Raw genomic sequence first — 16,919 nt, forward strand, 5'->3', positions numbered from 1 at the left:
ATACTCCCATTGAAGTGGGGCTAAATGTATTGTATAAAATTGAATCCCTTTACAATTTTATAATCATTTTGGGCTCACTTTGGTGGTTGTGCCTCATACCCTTGATTCAAGCCTTATTATTCTCCATTCATGACTATATCTAAAAGCCCAACATAATCCTCTACTCACCGACCTTTGTTTTGGCTTGAAATGCTAGGACTAGGATGCCTAACATCCTTGTACTCCCAGACTAGGGTGCTTAGTGCCCTTGTCTAGTCATTTTGGCCTGAAATTTGAATGTATAACGGTTGACCTTTGCAAGTAGCAAGAAAGTGATCCTTGATGTTGGCCTTCATCAAAATTTAAACCCAAAAAGGTGTAAGTTGCATACAAATACAAATCCCTCCCTCATTTGAACATTGTCTATTATTAGTATATCCTTCAATTCAATTCCAATTAAGCATTTAATCAAGCATCTTCAAGGCAATTGAGGAGACACTTTCAAATAAGTATTCAAGAATTCAAGTTTAGCAAACATGATCAAGTTATATGTTCCTCCATGATGAAAATATTCATTGATACATATCAAGCAACATCAGTCTTTGTGTGAGGGTTCAAGGCAAGAGGACTCAAATCAAAGTATCATTTTTCATTTCAAGCATTTCTTTGAAGGTTTTTACCCTCTACCCTACTAGGGGTAAACTCTCTTTCATCCAACATTGTGTATTGAAGGTGAAAGCACCAACATGGGGTTTGAATTAGGTAAGCCCCTATACAACTCATTTTTTTTCCTTCTATGTGTGCAAGTTACATATCTAATAGTTAAAAGTTGTACAATTGCATAGAGAATACTAACGCACATAGTACCAACTTTTCAATAGGAAAAAACCTTCAGACTAAATTGCCTAGCTCCATAGTCTACCCCTTTTTGTTTGAATTTTAGGGCTCAAACAAATTGATAGATCCTTCTAATCCAAAATCTAGAATTTAGCTAACAAAAGAACCTTCAAGACTAAGTCACCCAACTCTATAGTTTGACACATTTTGCCCCAAATTTTTGCTACGGGTTCCTCTTTGCATCTCATTTCTAGTTTGTACTTCCATGTTTTCGTTCTATTCTATATCTATCTATTTATGTCGAATCTTGTCAATTTTGCATCATCTTATGTAGTTCTTTGATCTTCATATCAAAATCATATCCAATCAAATCATATAAAAAAAGGAACAATTGATCAAAGTGCTTAGCTCTCCCCGAGGATTGAATTTGAGCCTAATTGATTGTTACCCTAATGAAATTATTTCTAGATTGGAAATGGTGAATGAATAAGTTCCTAGTTTGCATCTGTACAGGCAAAGACCTTATTGTCCAACCATTTCACCATTAAATACAAATATCTAGAAATAAATTATTCTAGCATGTGTTTGGTTAGCTCAGCTATTGGAAATGACCTTAGATAATGTAACAATTAAATTTACATGTTTGAAATAAATTGTTTGATAATGGATGGTGTAATCAATGTAGAGAAAATGAGAAAATATGTAGATATGGATAAGATGCAAGTAGATATATAAGAATGATTGTATTTGGGGATAGAATGATTGTATTTGGGGATAGTTGAAGGCTTAGGGGAATGAACCCAACTTTCCACAAGATTGCAACATTTATTGATATGTAAATTATTTGTACATTTTGTTGGCATGGAAGGAAAAACTAAATTTGAATTAGCAAGGGTAAACAAATTTCACCATTACAAATAAAAATACTATTAATATGAGATCAAACATTTAAAAATGTTATATATATGTATATGTATATGTATGTGTATATGTACGTATGTATGTATGTGTATGTGTATATGTATCTGTATATGTATATGTATATACATATACATATGTATGTATGTATGTACATATACATATGTATGTATGTATGTACATATACATACATACATACATATACACATACATATATACATGTATACATACATACATACACATATACGTGTATGTATATATATATATACATACATATGTACGTACGTATATATATATACATATATATGTACATATGTATGTATGTATATACATATGTATATATACATATACATATGTATATATATATATATACATAAATATATATATATATGTAAATATATATATATATGTAAATATATATATATGTAAATATATATATATATATATATATATATTTATGTATATATATATATATGTAAATATATATATATATATGTAAATATATATATATATGTAAATATACATATATGCATATATATGTATATATATGTGTGTGTGTATGTGTAAATATATATATATATATATATATATGTAAATAAATATACATATATATGCATATATGTATATGTATGTATGTATGTATATGTATGTATATGTATGTATGTATGTATACATATGCACATATATGTATATATAAATATGTGTGTATATATGTGTCTGTATGTATATGTGTAGAGTCCTAAAATTGCGACACTTGCAATTTCGACTGCATTTCGGTCTTCACGATGGCGACGCAACACGCAACCTGAATGGAGACCCCAAAACTTGCTCACGACACTGAAAACTGCATTTTTCATGCACCCTGGCCTGAACCTCCTTTGCACCCCGTTGTCCCGGAGGTGGGACCAGAGCGCCCAGCGCCCTGGTCCCTCAGGACCAAGGCGCCCAGCACCCTGGTCCTCCAGGACCATGGCGCCCAACGCCCTGGTCCCTGGGTCCTATTTTGGGCCCGGTTTCCTAAGTGATATCGGGTCTTTTTGATTGCAATTTGGAAATATACTTCCCTGGTCGGCCTAAGGTCGGGAAAATCAGTCTATCAGCCCTAAATGACAAGTATATAAACTACATTTTCCTCTCTCATTCGATATGAGGGAAAAGGCATGGAAACTATACTCAAGCATTCAAGCATTCAAGCAATCAATCATTTCAAATCTCCATTCAAGGCTAAGTGTTGCATTCAAGTCAAGGATTCAACCATTGAAGAGGAGATCACTTACTACATGCTACATACAACATACTACATACTACAACATACAACATCTAAACCTTCGCACATAAGGATACCAACATCCTTAGAACAAGGTATTAGTACTTGTTTTACATTACAGTCATTTACATTTACAGCTCTTGCTCATTTCTTGGTTAATTCCAAAACCGGGGTTTGACCTAAAGGCAAACCCCTAATCCCTAACCCCCCATCGTCTTCACTTTTCTGTGTGTAGGTTGCAGGTACGCGGCTGAGATTGAAGATCTAGAATCCTTGTGCAGAGACGAACCGATCCCCCTTCGTTTCGCGAATTTTTCGGAGGACCGTGGCGCCAGGCGCCATCGTCCCGACAGCTTTTTCTCAAATTTGCAGGACAGCGCCGTATCGACATTTTACTGCTAATTCCAGGTCCGCAGCTTCATCCTATAACCTAAACTCAGTTTATAAGCGAATCTTTATGACTTTCTATGCATCCTTAGCTTAATTTCCTTAATCAACATTCTTTACAAAAGAGGGTAGCCTTGCTTTCCTAACCCTTGAAATCCATTTAGCATCTAATCTTACATTATGTGGGATTGGATCTTATGAGTTTCAACCCCTCTTTTGAATGTAAAGTCTTCCCCCTAAGTGAAAACCCATCGAATCCTAGCGAACCTCCCTTCTCTCTCCTCGGAGTCAGAAGAGGGGAGACCAACTAGGGTTCAACCACGATTTTCCGCTTTACATTTTGGTGAACCCGACGTGAACATCCTTTTTGATTTTTCATGCTTAGATCTGAAAATTGATTCCTTGATTACATTTCCATGTTTGATCTTTTGCAAAATTTTAGAGGTGATTGCATAAAAACCCTAAAATTTCTTTTTGAAAATTAAGCTTGTGAAATGTTTAATTATTAATGCTTGCTTCAGATCTGCTTTTCTATTATAAATTATCAATTCATATCTGTACTTTAATTTTGAAAATTAAGTGGTTAAATGTCAAAACCCTAATTTTTGAAACCCTCTTAATTCAACCTTTGTCCGACAATTTGACCGATCAAAACATCTCCAAATCAGCTGTAACTTTGGATTCTGCAATAAAATCACAATATCTTTCATCCCTGAAAATTTGGAAAAAAGTTGCGAGGACCGTGTTGCACTCCGAGCGCCATCGTCCCCGACATTTTTTCCAAAATTTCGGGAGCGAGATCTTGCTGTATTTTCCTGCTAAAATCCAGAATTTTGGTTGATTTTGTCAATTATAACACTTTCAAAATTACAGTCAAAGTTGGTTTTGTGATTGCTTGGTTTAAGGCTTCTAATCATTCAAAAATCATTGAAATTGAAATTTTGTGTCAAAATTGTGTTCTTACTGTCCTAAATCTGAAAAGTGTGTTTGCATTCATTCGAAATTTCAGTGCTTTATTCAAATTCTTGCAATTTGTGACTTTTGAAATTAAGTGCTTAATTACAACAACCTTGATTTCCGCTTTCAAAATTGAATTTTGTGTGAAATTGAGTCAATTTTTAAAATTCAAAACTTGCACTGCTTTTGACATTCCCTCTAAAATCATAAAATTCAAAATTTCAGTTTCCCTCTCTTTTTCAAAATTCAAATTTTGCATTTTTCGACAATCTTGATAGGGTTCAATTTTGAGATTGCAACTTTAATTTGGCCTATCTACAGATCGTAAAATCCCTCAATTTTTTCAGATTAGCTCTAAAATCATCATACCTTTCATCCCTGCAAATTTCGAAAAAAGTTGCAAGGACCGTGTTGCACTCCGAGCGCCACGGTCCCGAACATTTTTTCCTGAAATTTCGGGAGACTGTTGTGATTGCATTTAACAGCTTAAATCTGGAAGATTGGCTATTTTTACTGAAAATTGCTACCTCTAAATTCAAAATCTTTTCTCTCTCTAGTGCATGAGTTTTACAACAACAAGTCCTACTTACACTATTCCCGTTAGACGAAGCCGTAGAATTAAGTCTTTCCGAGGTTTAACTACCGAGGAGATGGAACCTAATTTGAGTAGCCTTTTTAACGAGGACATGGGTAATTCCTCTAATCCTCCTAATGATGAAGAAGCTCTCCATGAAGTTTCCGTTGAACAACTTTCGAAATTGGATAACCACTTTGACGATTTTCACCAGTGGATGTCTCATGAGTATCCCGATAGTCAAGCTCTTCCTTTAATTGAGGGTCTAAAACGCATGCTTCAAAGTGATAAGAATGGAATTGATGTTTTGCGTGGTATTGCACACATTGTGGATTCGAATGTGATGCCTATGAAGAGTTGTGCTGAATCCTTAGGTTATACACAACCTCCTACACAAGTTAATCATTCTATTCCTTTGACCACTCCTATTGCTAGTATACCTACCTTTACATCAAACATCATGGCTACTTCTATACAAGACATTCCTCCTGTGATTACCAGTCATGGGGGCAATCCTCCTTCTTCAGTTAATCCTCTTCCTTCATTCAATCCAACTTCTTCGTACATTCCTTCAATGAGTGTTCCTATTACATCTTCACAAATGAACATGATGCAAGGGGGCAATTCATTTAACCATTCCATTCCTCCTTGTAGTGTTCCTCCTATCCAATCATCCCCTATGGTTGACTATCATAGGGTCCCACCACCTTATTCTCTACCTTCTTTCAATAACATCACACCTCCATCTCAATCTAACACACCTAATATGAACTCTTCGACCGAAGCTACCATTAATAATCTTGCACAGACTGTCTCTTCTTTACAGCAACAAATTGCCTCTATGAATCAATCTAAGTTTAGTGTGCCCACATTTGATGTTGCGAGCCCACTTTCTCTTGACATTGTTCGAGCTATCCCTCCTAAACATGTTGAAATCCCGCATCTGGAGCTTTATAATGGTAAAGGAGATCCTCTAACACATGTTAAGACTTTTCAAACAATTTGTACTGATTTTGCTTACGACCCAAGGTTGCTTGCGAAACTATTCACTAGAACATTAAGAGACAAAGCCCTACAGTGGTATTGCTCGTTGCCTTCTTATTCTATTACTTCTTTCGAACAACTTGCAAATGCTTTCATTCAACAATTTCAAAACAATATAAGTCCTAAAGTTACTTTGATTGATTTAATGCATTGTAAACAAGGTGTTAAAGAAAAAGTGACTGATTTCATTGGTAGATATAAGCATTTGTATGCTCAAATTTCTTTTCCAGTGCCTGATAATGATATTCAAAGAATCTTTATTTCTAATTTGCAAAAAGATATTCGAGACAAACTTCTGTTTTCTGAGTTTACTTCTTTCCAACAGTTGTGTGCCACTCTTCACAATTATCAACTGACTGTGAGTCAAATGGAACAATCACATCCTATGGCTCCGAGTGATAAGGGTGATAGCAGTCAACAACCATTTGGGAAGTTTAAACCGAACAGAGATTCCATCAAATTCAATGAAAACATCATCAACAACAATGTGAATGCAGCATCAGGTGTGCCTCCTATTTCTAAATTTTTCAGGAAAGAAAGAAAGTATACTCCTTTGAATGAATCATTGCATGATATTATGAATAAGTTATTGGGACAAAATGTGCTTACTCTTCCTCCTATAAGACAAATTGATCTTGCAAAAATTACTTCCCCTTATTTTGATCACAAAGCTTTTTGTCATTTTCATCGTCAGCCTGGTCATGATACTGAAAAATGTTTTTCTTTAAAGGGTAAAATTCAAGATTTGATTGATAATAATACTATCTCTGTTTCTGGAGTGAATGATAAAGGCAACACATCTGTAGCTCCTCCTAACCAAAATCTTCAGATTTTTACTGATCCATTGCCTTCTCATACCTCTAATGCAATTGAGGCTAATGACTCCTCTCTTTCATCTGATGGTCTTGTGTCTATGACTCCGAATGTGATTAACTTTGTAGAGCAGCAAGAAATCCCTAAAGAACCTTCCATCACATTTAATTCTAGTGAAACCATTAGAGCACCCGATGGTCCTTTATACATAGTTGCAAAAGTTAAGAATATACCTTGCCGTGGAGTGCTTATTGATCCTTCGTGCATGGTTAATGTTATTACTGAAGAATTTCTTTTTACTTTGCAATTGAATCAAGTGATATATGACAAAACAGATGTGATTGTGAAACTATTTGATGCATTTTCTTCTCCTGCAATTGGTTCTATTACATTGCCTATTGAGGTCCATAATAAATCTCTTGATGTGAACTTTGCTATTATTCCTTCTTCCGAACAATTTCGTGTGAAGCTTGGCTATCCTTGGCTATCTTCCATGAAGGCTATTGCTTCTCCTATACATAAGTGTTTGAAATTTCCCCCTAATGGTGAAGTTGTTACTGTCAATCATAGTCTCTTTAAACCAGCTGAAAGAACCTCTAGTGTTCCTATTGATTACTTTTGGCCTAAACAATTCCAATCTCTTCCCCCGCGAAGTGATCATCTTTTTAAATCTTATCAAAAGTGGAAAACAGATATGATCCTATCTTTAAGTGAACCTAGAACACCTAAACTTGACATTCCTATCATTCTTGAGAAGGAAATTCTTCCTTTGAAAGATAAAACTAATGTCTTTCCTCAAGAAGATTCCCAACCCATCCCCATGGATGTGACTATGTCTATGCCTGATAAATCTTCTACGAGTAGATCTATACCTCCTCGTCATGATGGACTTGGTCTTCTCCCTAAACCAAAAATTCCTCCTTTATATGGAGCAGTTCCTCCTCCTGCCTTTTATAGAGAAAAGAGACCTTCTTCTTCTCCTATTATCCAGCCTAAGAGACCACAACCTAAACACCCAAGTGCTAAGGATGAGAACATTCCTCCTCCTCTATCTTCTACACTTCCTACTAAGACTAGACGTAATCGTTCTGCACGCGAACGCCGACGAAAACGTTGTCTTAGGGCTCAAGCAGCTGCTTCTCAAAATTTACAATCTCCAAAAACACCTTCAACAAGCATTATTCCATTTTCTCCTCAGCCGGATATTGAGCCTAAATCTCCTAAACATAAGATGCATGATGGTCTTGATCCTGTGCGAGTTAAAGATCCTATTTTTATAAATCTTGATGATGATATAGATGAAAATGTTATTCATGATGAAAATGTTACTCCTCTGGCTTCTGATAGTGAATATGAACTTGTTGATGTTGATAACCATTTATCTAATGAATTTTCTAAAGCACTTATCCTAGCTCCTAGACAAGAACAATGTGGCTCGGAACATGAACATAGCCCTTGTTTGGATCTTGGGATAGCTCCATCTGCTGTGTTGGATGTTCCTCCTCTAGCGTGTTCCCTACCTTCCCGAAACATTGATCAGCAAGATCGGGGGGTAGATGACGTGCTAGACTAGTTACATTAGCATGGCAGATTCTCTCCCCCTCTCTTTTGTTACTTCTTCTATATGTTATTCTCATTCTTCTATTTGTTGTCCTTAGTGTTGTCTACTTGAGGACGATGCAAAGCATTGAGATCTCTTTGGTCTCTCTCATGTTGACTCAAAAGACACATGTGTTCCCTTCTTCTAGGTGACCTTCCTTGATTGGGGAATGAAGAACAATTATGCATACATACATATGATATATACATGACTTATCATACAGCATACTGACCCCGAGGAAAGCAAAGTCACCTCGTGCTTTGTGTTTGTGTTCATTATCCTTAGGTTTATCTCATACTTGGGGGCTAAATCTTTGCGATAACGTGCTCCTTTCCTTTCTCATTTTCTATGTGTATCACTACGTTAAAACAATCACCCCCGTTGAGGCGTGTGCGATCGCTTTAACGTAGGGGGGCATACACCCTGTCTATCCCTTCATGATACTTGAAAATTTCTTGGCGAACTTAGCTTTGTCTTGAAAATTTTTGGTATTTCTTTTGCATGACTCATAGTGAGGGAACCTTACTACTGACAGTCATGGTTCTCCCTCGTGATCTTCCCTTTTACTTTGTCAATCGAAGTCGTAAGATCCTTAGTCCACTGGGGGCTTGGTGTGTCTTGCCTCCTTGACGTGGTGAAAGTCTTTCAATGTTGTTTCCTTGTACTTTACCAGAAGTATGAGCATACATACTCCCGCTAAAGTGGGGGCTAAATGTAGCGTCCTAAAATTGCGACACTTGCAATTTCGACTGCATTTCGGTCTTCATGATGGCGACGCAACACGCAACCTGAATGGAGACCCCAAAACTTGCTCACGACACTGAAAACTGCATTTTTCATGCACCCTGGCCTGAACCTCCTTTGCACCCCGCTGTCTCGGAGGTGGGACCAGAGCGCCCAGCGCCCTGGTCCTCCAGGACCATGGCGCCCAGCGCCCTGGTCCCTGGGTCCTATTTTGGGCCCGGTTTCCTAAGTGATATTGGGTCTTTTTTATTGCAATTTGGAAATATACTTCCCTGGTCGGCCTAAGGTCGGGAAAATCAGTCTATCAGCCCTAAATGACAAGTATATAAACTACATTTTCCTCTCTCATTCGATATGAGGGAAAAGGCATGGAAACTATACTCAAGCATTCAAGCATTCAAGCAATCAATCATTTCAAGTCTCCATTGAAGGCTAAGTGTTGCATTCAAGTCAAGGATTCAACCATTGAAGAGGAGATCACTTACTACATGCTACATACAACATACTACATACTACAACATACAACATCTAAACCTTCGCACATAAGGATACCAACATCCTTAGAACAAGGTATTAGTACTTGTTTTACATTACAGTCATTTACATTTACAGCTCTTGCTCATTTCTTGGTTAATTCCAAAACCGGGGTTTGACCTAAAGGCAAACCCCTAATCCCTAACCCCCCATCGTCTTCGCTTTTTTGTGTGTAGGTTGCAGGTACGTGGCTGAGATTGAAGATCTGGAATCCTTGTGCAGAGACGAACCGATCCCCCTTCGTTTCGCGGATTTTTCGGAGGACTATGGCGCCGGGCGCCATCGTCCCGACAGCTTTTTCTCAAATTTGCAGGACAGCGCCGTATCGACATTTTACTGCTAATTCCAGGTCCGCAGCTTCATCCTATAACCTAAACTCAGTTTATAAGCAAATCTTTATGACTTTCTATGCATCCTTAGCTTAATTTCCTTAATCAACATTCTTTACAAAAGAGGGTAGCCTTGCTTTCCTAACCCTTGAAATCCATTTAGCATCTAATCTTACATTATGTGGGATTGGATCTTATGAGTTTCAACCCCTCTTTTGAATGTAAAGTCTTCCCCCTAAGTGAAAACCCATCGAATCCTAGCGAACCTCCCTTCTCTCTCCTCGGAGTCAGAAGAGGGGAGACCAACTAGGGTTCGACCGCGATTTTTCGCTTTACAATATGTATACATATACGTATACATGTGTGTGTGTACATATATGTATATATACATATGTATATGTGTATATACATATGTAGATGTGTATATACATATGTAGATGTGTATATACATATATGTGTGTGTGTGTATACATATACATATACATACATACACGTATGTATATGTATATGTGTATGTATGTATGTATGTATGTGTTAGATATTGTTGAGAAGTTTGCTGGAATGATTTGTTGTCATTGATGTCAACATATTCTTTTGTGTGTTCCAGTGTTGCAATCAGATTATGTGAGTTGGTTTGTCCAGTGTGTTGCAGATGAGTTGTTGCGGATTAAAGGGTTTTGAGATAAGTATCTCTAGTTGATTTAGCTAAAGTTTTAGTGGTCTACATGGTGATTTGATCAAATTATGAGATCCGGTATTGCAGTTGGTTTCTTAGTTGTTTAGTGTTGATCAGTGTTCTGGATTTTGCTCCGCATTACTCCGTGTTGCAATATCTTGGTTTGTAGATTTGGAAGAGTGTTTGGGATGTTCATATGTGTCCTCAATTCAGATGGCTCATCATTTGGAGGTCCGCAAGTGAATCTTTCAGTTTGGCAATCAATTTAGTGAGTATTCTTGAGGTTCAGTATGATAATGATGAAGATTCTATAAGTGGTGATGTTGCGCTTGTTGTTATGGTAAATCATGATACTTGTGGATGTTTCTAGATCGTGTTCTATATGTGTTGACGATCTGCATTGATCGTTGTTGATGATTTCCTTGGTATGTTTGTGTTATGTGGTGTTCTTGGTTGATCGAATGATTATAGCGAGTTGCAGATGTTCGAGGCATAATTCTTGGAGGTGTTGCATGTTCGAGGAGTTGATTTGGGTCCAGACTATGTCTTAGCCGACATTGTTTTGGTCTGTATGTAATATTGTAGCGTGTATGATCATATTTGTAATTTGTGTTATGAGTTGAGCCAACCTTGAAATATAGGTTGATGATTTGTATAAACATATGTAATAATCATGTGAGAAAGGTATTTGTGTGTGCGAATAATGATTTGATCTTTTAGAAGCAGTGAAGAAGTGTGAAAAAGTGTGAAGGAATAATATATGTGTTATGTTCTTAACCAAAACTATAACCAGGCATGAGGAGATGCTATTTTATCAGTTCATGATCTTCCGAATGTAATCCAAATATTTTTGTAAGACAATGAGTCTTCTTCAGGGTTGCAGCCCTTGTTGTTATTTTGTTTTTAGCAGTGAGCTCTAGACAGTGTGCCTGAACGCATGTGCATTTCCCATTTTAATATTTCATATAATTCTATCATGGTATCATCTCATTATGGGTAGGTTCCCACCATGGCTTTTCCCTTAATTGAGTTTTCCACATCAAAAATCTTGGTGTTATGTGTGTTATTGATGTGGTGTTGATTTGTGATTTCATTGTTTATCATTAGATCTGAAATTGTTTTTGATAAGAGTAAAGTTTTTGAGCAAATTGATTCACCCCCCCCCCTCTAAGTTAGCTAGATTATTGCCAACAATAGGTATGTATGTATGTATGTGTGTATGTATGTATGTATATGTATGTATGTATGTATGTATGTATGTATGTATGTATATGTATATGTATATGTATTTATATCTTTATATGTATGTATATATGTATATATCTTTATATGTGTGTGTGTGTAGACATGCATACATACATACACGCACATACATATACATACACATACATATGCATATACATACCGTAGACACCTAAAATTGTCATGTCTAATTAAATAAATATTTTATTTATTTAATTATTTTATTCTAAATCTTCTATTAATTAAATAAATCTTTATTTATTTAATTCATTCATTAATCCTCTTCTAAGCCTTTCCTCATTTAAATAAATACTTTTATTTATTTAAATTGTCATTTTCCTAAATTAAATAAATATTTTATTTATTTAATTGATCCCACTTCCTCTATTAATTAAATAAATATTTATTTATTTAATTAATTCATTAGCCTTTTCTACCCATGACACATGTAGTTCATCTCTTAATTCCTATACCACCTACCCTCTCATCATTTAATTATTTCCTCTATCTACCCTTTAATCCTAGCTGACCATTTATCTTTACACATTTTAATCTTATCCCTCCATTTCCTACAGTGTTCTCTATATAATAGGATGCCCTCTTCCTTTTCAACCTTAATCATCTAATCACTTAATGACATAATCGATCTTATGAAATCAAGCCTTTTTGCGATCAAGCTATCAACCAAAATCCGTTCTTTGTTGAGCTCTTGTGAACACATAAAATCTGAGAGAAAATATATCAAATAAGATCAATGGAGATAGGAAGAAAAGGAGATTGAAACCCTACTTGACATGTGAATGGTATATTTTGTTTTATTTTGTTGATTTGCATGATCTTAGGTATCTTCATTTGTGTATGGTGGATGCTTTTCATTGTTAGGCTAGGGTTTTGTGGTTGGATCTGTGTTAGTCTTTCAATATTATAATTTTCATCATCCATTTTCACCATATACATTTTGGCACGCTCGATGGGACTCTTGTCCCTTTTATTTTGCATCATGTTTGGAGATTTGTGTTTTTAAAAGTTGCAGGTTTGATATTGTGACAACTCTACATTTTTCCACGTCTGTGATTTCTTCCTGCATCTGCAATGAATGTTTCCATGTTTTTTATTTTGCTATCATTTTGCAGATCTACCATCCTGAAGTCACATTTGTGTTAGATATAACTGCGATTTTGACCTATTTTCGCATCTGTGTTCCGTTTTTCCACGTTTCTGTTTTGCAGGGTTGATTTTCTGTTTTGCAGGTTGGGATTTTTGGAATTCGCATTTGTGGTGTTTCTTTTCGTATTTCTATCTAGATCTCGCGTCTCTGTATCTTTGTTTCCACATTATTTTTTTATGTTCACTTTTGTAGGTCCCGACTATCAGAATCACATCTGGGTCCTCTATTTTAGCCTCTGTGTTGTCTTTCCATGTCTAGGTCTGGTATAACTACATCTATGATTTTTCAGAATTGCATTTCATTTCAGTTAGGGTTTCCAGATTTTTTTTTGAGCTAACCTCTTTTGATCACACTAACGAAGTGGTGCAGCTGTTTGAAAAGGAGAAAAATAGTTTTTGAAGGCCCCTATTTCACAAAGCCATTTGGGAATTCTAAAAATTTACCTAACTTGTGTGCTTGCAGGAGGGGTATCATTTCAAAACTACTAACAAGTTTGTTGCAGGACATTTGGCAAAGATTTGATTTTGAAATTACTTGCTTTGTTTTCTTTAGTCTAGCAAACACTTCAATTAGTGCTCTAAAATTAACAAGTGTATTTTGTGTCTTGAGCAATAGGCTCTTTTTGTTTTACCTTTTAGAGGGTCTGCTTCCCAAGTAGCCCATAAGGCCAAGTGAGAGGGAATGACCCAAGTGGTAACGAGTTAAAGCCAGGCTCTTCCAAGCCACTATAAATAGAAGTGTTTCTGACGAAAGTTGCAAGCAACAGGTGTTACATGCTACTATAATAGTATTATGACTCCCCATAAACCCTATAGAGCATAACCTCTATAGGTTGGGAGGCCTTCCATTTAACGGAGCGTAACACGTTGCTAATTATAGTCACCTGAACAAATGCCCTTACTAGCCACCTTTGTGTTAGAATCCAACAACCTTCTAGTTGTTGGTACAGGAGGTCAGACCTCTCATGTCATCTCACAATCTTATAGTTCCTAGTAGAGATACAAAGTTCACCACAGGGCGTTTTCATGGGGACTAGTGTTTGGCTGCCCCGAACAAGTGAGTGTCATGGAGGGGAGCTAGTGGGATCAAGAATCTAAGTATCTACTCTAAATAAGCATAGTTGCGAAACCAAGTGAGATCCAACAACTATTGTCCTGGCCAACCTTAGGATTTATGTTTGTCTTCATTATCAAAGAATAAATCAAACATTTTCAAATAAACATTCTGTGTGTCATGTTTTCCAAGTGTATGCAAAATAAATAAAGACATTTCACAATCACACTTGAAATTGGAACACTTTATCATGTTTGGATAAAAAACACTTTCAGACATTGGGTCTTCACTATTTTGTTGTATTTTCTTGCCACTAAAAGTCAAAACATTGATATTTGGTCACATTCAACAACTTTACAATTGGACAAAACTACAAATTATTTTTAAAACCGCATTTGTGTCAATTTAAACCGTAGATCTATGTTGGGAAACTACATCTGTACAGAACAGTATCACGTCTAGGTATCAGAGAAACACTGTCACATTTACGAGAGAAAATTATAAAATTGTGTTTGTGTTGTCAAAAATTGTGTCTCTGTCGGTATTTTTAGATTGTTGGCATTTTGCATATAGATTGCATTAATGATATGTTGTCATTGATGTCAATTGAACCAGTGAATGGTATTCATGATTGATGTTATTGTTGATATTGCTTTTGTATTGTAACCGGTATGATAAACTTTGTGGAAGATATTATGAACCGGTATATAGTAGCTTGTAATTTGAATCGGTGTATAAAGTTAAACCTTTATATGTTATATAACTGGTAAACCCTACCAATTGTTTTTTGATAAACCCTAACTGATCAAGTTTGTTGGTTTATGTCCGATGTTGAGTGGTAATGATGGAGACACGTGTGATCATTGAATGAGGATAAGTTCAGATTGATTTGGCATGTTTGTTTGATTATATTGGAAAGGAGAAAAGTGGATTGCATCTAATGCATGGCACCTGATGAATTATGAGTCCGATGAAGTGGTGATCATGGAGCGGTTGGAATTTTCTTGACTAATGTGAAGAGATTGTTATGATTTCTAACGGTCAAGATTGTACCAACTTGTTTGTAATCTCAATGATGAGAATTAGGTTTTTGTTGTGTTACCGACCTAGTTGATTTGTATTTAAGGTTGATGATATTGTTTTGTTAAGTATTGGCAAAGTTGGCAGAAATTAGTTGAGTGTGTGGTTGCCAAACCGGTGGATGGATCTGCAGTTTGAGTAAAAGTAGATTAAAGCTTAAAAAGGATCTGATCAAGCAGATGAAGTGTTATTCAGACAGATCAAGAAAACCTATTGTTTTCTAACAATTACAGCAGAATCAAAATCCCCTAACCGGGTAAGCTCTAACAAGATGATCCATTAGTTTGGATTTTGAAATCCTCCAACAAGGTTACTCCTAACAGGGTATTGTGCTTTTCATCAAGGCATATTTGTAAATCCCTTAACAGGGTGATTTCTAACAGAATCAATTCTTAACAGGACTTATTGGAAAGCTTTAATAGGCTTGGCTCCTAACAGGGCAAACTTCAGAAGAGTTTAGATAGCTATCCTTGTGAGTCTCATCTCACAATGGTTTTTAGCTATTTGGGTTTTCCATATATAAATATTTATGTCAAGTGGTGAATGCTTTTGTGGTTATGATCTTATTTGTTGATTTGATTAACTACTTAACTATTTTGTTAAGGCATGATAGCTGGAAGCATTGAGAGATGAATATGTTGACATATGATTAAGCATTGTTGATGTTTACAAGATTGAAGTTGTTTACTATTAAGTTGTCATAACAGTCAAACCGGTTGATGTTTGTTGATGTTGGTAATCTTTGAGATATTATCTTGACTGAGTTATTTGTTGATAAATTTATTTTTGAGTTTGGAAGTTTGTATCAGTTTTTTAGTTTACTGATTCACCCCCCCCCCCCTCTCAGTATTCTACCAAATACTTATCCTTTCATCATATCATCAGTCTCTATTGGATTTTTGCATCTATGTAGAGCAGAATCATGTCTATATTTCAAGCTAAAAGTTATCATTATCACCAAAAATCGAGTCTATGTTTATTGTAATTGCGTTTGGGTTTAATAAAATTGTGTCTGTATTTACAACTGAGAAATTACAGAAAATTTTCAAGAGAAAAAGGACTTAAGTTTTCATATTCAAAGAGCTTCTAAGGTTGCTTCCTATAAGGCTTCATTTTTAAATAAACCTATCTTGGTCATACATACTCAACCATTTTCCTTCACTTGCATTGCCCTCATACATCTTTTCTAAATTTGAGTCAAAAGGTTATTTTAGTTGTCCTTGTCACACTTTGCAAACATACTACAACACAACACTAGGTGATTTTCGTATCAAGATCTATCATCTTAGGGTCTCATTTGGTCTTCTTGAGTCAAGATCAACTCACCTCATCAAGAGATCCATCATCTCTTTGGAAGCCACACCTTACTCTAAAAACATAAATACTTTGGTTTTACACTATTGGACATTGCAAGTTTACCCTAGATTCATCTACACTTCATACACCTCTTGGTCTTCTATAGTCTTTTGCATTTTCATCTTACCTTTCATTTTGGTCAAAACTTTAGTTCATGGTTGAAATCCATTCACAAAGGTCTAGAAGGGAAGCCGAAGAAGCTTTAAGGTCTTTAAATATGATTACCTCTGAGTTTGATAGAGACAAGTTTTACAATCCATTTGACAATCACAATAATATACCAGACAATGATAATGACAACAATGACAATGACAACAATGAGAACAAAAATGGAAATTGTATACACTCAAAAATGGCTATG

The sequence above is a fragment of the Cryptomeria japonica genome, chromosome 11, assembly GCF_030272615.1.
Source record: "Cryptomeria japonica chromosome 11, Sugi_1.0, whole genome shotgun sequence".
Classification (NCBI taxonomy): Eukaryota; Viridiplantae; Streptophyta; class Pinopsida; order Cupressales; family Cupressaceae; genus Cryptomeria; species Cryptomeria japonica.